We start from the raw sequence: 6171 nt of genomic DNA, 5'->3' as shown, positions 1-6171 counted from the left end.
CAGGTCCATTTGCAGGTTTGGTTTGATTTTCCTTTATGATGCAGCACCATCATTTGCAGCATGAGGACAACATGATTGTAGCTAACACCCTCTTTAGAAAGAGAGAATCACATCTGGTGACTTTTAGTAGTGGCCAACACTCTAGCCAGATTGATTTCATCCTCTCGAGAAGAGAAGATAGGCGTGCGTGCCTAGACTGTAAGGTGATACCTGGGGAGAGTGTTGTACCCCAGCATAAGCTGGTGGTTGCTGACTTCCGCTTTCGGATTCGTGTCCAGCGGGATAAGCGTGCCAAGGTCGCTAGAACGAAGTGGTGGAAGCTCAAGGGGGAGGTAGCTCAGGTGTTCAAGGAGAGGGTATTTAAGGAGGGCCCTTGGGAGGAAGGAGGGGATGCGGACAATGTGTGGATGAAGATGGCGACTTGCTTTCGTAAGGTGGCCTCGGAGGAGTTTGGAGTGTCCAGGGGAAGGAGAAGCGAAGATAAGGATACCTGGTGGTGGAATGATGATGTCCAGAAGGCGCTTAAAGAGAAGAAAGATTGCTTCAGACGCCTATACCTGGATAGGAGTGCAGACAACATAGAGAAGTACAAGATGGCGAAGAAGGCCGCAAAGCGAGCTGTTGGTGAAGCAAGGGGTCGGGCATATGAGGACCTCTACCAACGGTTAGGCACGAAGGAAGGTGAAAGGGACATCTATAAGATGGCTAAGATCCGGGAGAGGAAGACGAGGGATATTGGCCAAGTCAAATGCATCAAGGACGGAGCAGGCCAACTCTTGGTGAAGGATGAAGAGATTAAGCATAGATGGCGGGAGTACTTCGATAAGCTGTTCAATGGGGAGAATGAGAGTTCTACCATTGAACTGAATGACTCCTTTGATGAGACCAGCATGCGTTTTGTGCGGCGCATCCAGGAGTCTGAGGTGAAGGAGGCTTTAAAAAGGATGAAAGGAGGCAAGGTGATGGGCCCTGATTGTATCCCCATTGAGGCGTGGAAAGGTCTCGGGGACATAGCGATAGTATGGCTAACCAAGCTTTTCAACCTCATTTTTCGGGCAAACAAGATGCCAGAAGAATGTAGACGGAGTATATTAGTACCAATCTTCAAGAACAAGGGGGATGTTCAGAGTTGTACTAATTACCGTGGAATTAAGCTGATGAGCCATACAATGAAGCTATGGGAGAGAGTCATTGAGCACCACTTAAGAAGAATGACAAGCGTGACCAAAAATCAGTTTGGTTTCATGCCTGGGAGGTCGACCATGGAAGCCATTTTCTTGGTACGACAACTTATGGAGAGATATAGGGAGCATAAGAAGGACTTGCATATGGTGTTCATTGACTTGGAGAAGGCCTATGATAAGATACCGCGGAATGTCATGTGGTGGGCCTTGGAGAAACACAAAGTCCCAGCAAAGTACATTACCCTCATCAAGGACATGTACAATAATGTTGTGACAAGTGTTCGAACAAGTGATGTCGACACCGATGACTTCCCGATTAAGATAGGACTGCATCAGGGGTCAGCTTTGAGCCCTTATCTTTTTGCATTGGTGATGGATGAGGTCACAAGGGGTATACAAGGAGATATCCCATGGTGTATGCTCTTTGCGGATGATGTGGTGCTAGTTGACGATAGTCGGACGGGGGTAAATAGGAAGTTAGAGTTATGGAGACAAACCTTGGAATCGAAAGGGTTTAGGCTTAGTAGAACTAAAACCGAGTACATGATGTGCGGTTTCAGTACTACTAGCTATGAGGAGGAGGAGGTTAGCCTTGATGGCCAGGTGGTACCTCGGAAGGACACCTTTCGGTATTTAGGGTCAATGTTGCAGGAGGATGGGGGTATTGATGAAGATGTGAACCATCGAATCAAAGCCAGATGGATGAAGTGGCGCCAAGCTTCTGGCATTCTCTGTGACAAGAGAGTGCCACAAAAGCTAAAAGGCAAGTTCTACAGGACGGCGGTTCGACCCGCAATGTTGTATGGCGCGGAGTGTTGGCCGACTAAAAGGCGACATGTTCAACAGTTAGGTGTGGCAGAGATGCGTATGTTGAGATGGATGTGTGGCCACACGAGGAAGGATCGAGTCCGGAATGATGATATACGAGATAGAGTTGGGGTAGCACCAATTGAGGAGAAGCTTGTCCAACATCGTTTGAGATGGTTTGGGCAGATTCAGCGCAGGCCTCCAGAAGCTCAGTGCATAGCGGACAGCTAAAGCGTGCGGAGAATGTCAAGAGAGGGCGGGGTCGACCGATTTTGACATGGGAGGAGTCCGTTAAGAGAGACCTGAAGGATTGGAGTATCGACAAAGAGCTAGCTATGGACAGGGGTGCGTGGAAGCTTGCTATCCATGTGCCAGAGCCATGAGTTGGTTGCGAGATCTTATGGGTTTCACCTCTAGCCTACCCCAACTTGTTTGGGACTAAAGGCTTTGTTGTTGTTGTTGTTTATGCAGCACCATCATTTGGACTTACAACTCTGAACCAGTATATGAAGAAATTTAAAGTTCTGGATATATATTCCAATGATGCAGTGTAAGATCCATTCTCAGCAATCCTTTCTACTTTGGTTTTCGATGTGATGCCATTGCTCGACTCCTCCCTTCTATTGGAAAATGGTGCTCTTCTATATCACTCTTCATCTTCAAAAAAATTAGTTATTTTGTTTTTATGTTCCTTTGGTTATACCATGCTTAGATATGTAAGCATACCAATAGCTTGGCATTTACCTCCTGGTTATGCCAAAAACTTTATAATATTCGATTTGAATAATTTTGTTGCAGTGTCATGTAGTATTATTCTTGTGAGAATTCAGTTGCCAGAACTCTCTGTTTCTGATGGTTTTCAACCATTTTTATATGTTGGTTCTCATTTTTTTGTTTGGGAATTCCGTTGACTGAGAATTTGCTATGCCTGCTGGTTAGGTAATTGGTCTTTGTGTGTGTGTGTGTGTGTGCGGAGATCGATAAGGCTAAGTAACTAATTTTTGTTGTGATATAAATCTTCTGTACATGCATGTTTCCCACATCAAGCTCGGACATGCTTTTGCTTTCCTGATTTTTATGCGGTATATTATGTGTACATGTGCACGTTGCTTCTCCTTTGATGATGCATTCACTCTGGATTTTATTTTTCAGAACCATTTCTCCTGCCAGTCCTTCCAAGTCCCTCAAGAACTCAGCAGATTCTCATGTTCTGTTCAAGCTGGCATTTGTGTGACGAACATCGAATTGATGCATTTGTATCTCCTTTGGTTGGATACAGAGTTCCATATTCTGAGAAGAAGGGCTTAAATGATGTATGTGAATAATTGAAGGGCAGATTGCTGGTACGACACGGATCATATTTCTTTCAAATACAATGTTCTTTTGTGTTGGCCTTTCTATTTGGTCATTTGATTGCACCAAAGATTTATTATTTTCCACTACTTTAAGGATACAACCAATGAGGCAATTTCTGAAGGTAAAGAGTTGTATGTGTTTTTCATGTAGTGAGTGCTTTGCTTTATTTTCTTCCGTCACATTGGTTGAAACTTCTCTACTGCTGAGATACTTATTGCTTAATTACCGAGGTAGAATCTCCATTATTATGTATATTCTTACTAAAATTAACTCATGAGAATATTAATTAATGTCCATGCTATTTCACAATCAACTATGAACTTAAGGTGGTGTTGCCAAAGGCAGTGCTCGCTAATGCATGGACGGCTGACAAAGAAGATCATCACCACTAGCATGTATACATCATCAAGCAAGGCAAAGCTTGCTGGTGGAACCAAGATGATGACTTTTTTTTGGGTGATGCACCTATAGTAATCAGTGACCTATACTAACTGAAGATGGACGAGAGAACAAAATAAGAAAGAGGTGGCCATTGAATTGTCACGATAGATCAAAATCATGATCGGTTAGTTGTTCCTCCAATAGCATTGCATGTAAATGAATCTTAATATAGCTCACCACAGCTCGCTCCTCCCTGTTTCCTCTTCAATTGTTCCAAGCTTAAGGCCGTAGCTACTATTCAGATAGGTAACCTAGATTTCTTTGGTCGGCGTCCTGCCTGGCAATGATGGAAACAGAGGTGGCACGACTCCGTGATATGGATATGAGTATGATAGTGTTTGACAGTGGCGCATGTGACGGTGCTTGCGGGTGCCCATACCGCTAGGAGGGTTGTCTGCACGGTGTTGGAGTGGTCAGTGACAGTGCACCTATGCCATGTATGGATCAATAACAATAGGCATGAGTGCCAGCGGGTTGTAAATACCATGATTCAGTTGCACATATGTCTTTGGTTGGGTCAACACGTTGCATTTTACTTAGTGATTTGTCGTGAGTGCTCTCGTGTGAGATTAGCACGTCTTTCATACCTGCCTTTAATGTATGCTTTTGTTTTACCAGTTGCCAGTCACAAGGCATGATTAGTACCCTGAATGATTTAATATCTTCTGTTGTTTAAGGTTTGATCTTGCTTATTTTGCTAATACCATATGATGCGAATGGATTAAAGCTTTCTGTCATTACTATTTAGATTGTATTATCCTATGCTTTTGTTGGATAAATGAGTGGTGGTGCTGGATATTTCATTTCTTGGATGGTTGTGTCTTGCCTGTGGTATCTTTCTGCAACTGAATTCATGGTGCTGCTGGATGTGTGTATATTTTGTGCTAAATAGTAATTCCTAAATAATTGTTTCTGATAAAGAACGATGCCTTTCTTACACAGGTTTTTTGATGCATTTGTGCTCGTCGGCGGGACGGTGCAAGGCGCAACTCCGACGCGGTTCCTCGCCGGTTGGATGGCGTTCAGGCGCAACCCCGGCGTGCACTGAGTACTGCCTCGGCTACAACCTCTCTCGGTGAGGTCCATCTTCCTCCTGCTCCTCTGTTTCGGCTACTATATGGGACATGGCCATGGCTATATTGATGTGGCGCTCGTCTGGTTGATGCTCTATGCCCTACTCATGCATCAATTCCTACTTGAGCTCTATAGTTGTGGATCCATGCCATTTCAGGGTTTCTAGGCTGCTGTTCATGTTTAGTTGCTATCATAGGGAGTTCATGTGATGCTTTGGTTTACATGTGGATGCCCTGGTCCTATAGCTATGCTCCTGGATTTGCTAGATTGATCAGTGGCGTTCATGCTAGGGCGATGATGATTAATCGTGGCTGAAATAAGTGTGCCTTTGAGCAATCGTGGCACCTGTGCGTATCAGGTTGGACCCTCCCTCTTGTCTCTAGAATCCTTTTTGATCCTGTGATACTTGTTGTTGTCCTTGGATGGTCATTCTTGTTGAGTGATAACCAGGGCAGCTCCACTGTATAAACAGATTGATCTGGTGATAAGAGATGATGGGGGGTAGGTTATATGATCGAGGAAAGGTGAATCTGAGCCCACTATGCAATGCACCCTGAATCCTCATAGCTCAGCGACTCTGGGCCGTTCGATCGAAAGCCCCTCGTGATACCGACCATCCAATCTCGAGCTCGATCGCCGTGAGCCATCCAATTTTGACCCCGATCGACCTGGGTCGTTGGATAAAATTCCAGTTGCAACAAAATGTAAATACCGTGCCCCCACCAGGGCATCTGGGTCATTTCGCTTGGGGGGGGGTATAAAATGACAGCGGCTTCCTGGGATGAAAACCTAGCCGCCTCCTCTCGCACTCGCTCCTACAACTGCCTCCCTCCCTCCCTCCCACACAGGTGGCTCCCACCAACCATGGTGACGGCGGCAGTGGCCACGGAGGAGGGCGGAAGAACAACGGCGCCGGCGATGGTGTCCGTGGCGGCTATGCAATTAACCCTGAACCATTTTTATTTGTATTTAAAGGTGTTGCTTATGCTCAAGTGGTGTTCGTGCTAGGGCGATGATGATTACCTTGGCTGGAATTAGTGTGCCTTTGAGCAATCGAGGCACCTGTGGGTATCAAGTTGGATCCTCCCTCTTGTCTCTAGAATCCTTTTTGATCCTGTGATGCTTGTTGTTGTCCTTGGATGGTCATTCTTGTTGAGTGATAACCAGGGCAGCTCTACTGTATAAACAGATTGATCTGGTGATAAGAGATGACGGGGGTAGGTTATATGATCGAGGAAAGGTGAATCTGAGCGCACTATGCAGTGAAACCTGAACATTTTTATTTGTATCCAAAGTTGTTACATATTTT

Source organism: Triticum dicoccoides, chromosome 3B (assembly GCF_002162155.2).
Source record: "Triticum dicoccoides isolate Atlit2015 ecotype Zavitan chromosome 3B, WEW_v2.0, whole genome shotgun sequence".
In the NCBI taxonomy this organism is placed as follows: Eukaryota; Viridiplantae; Streptophyta; class Magnoliopsida; order Poales; family Poaceae; genus Triticum; species Triticum dicoccoides.
This window is presented reverse-complemented; position numbering follows the sequence as displayed.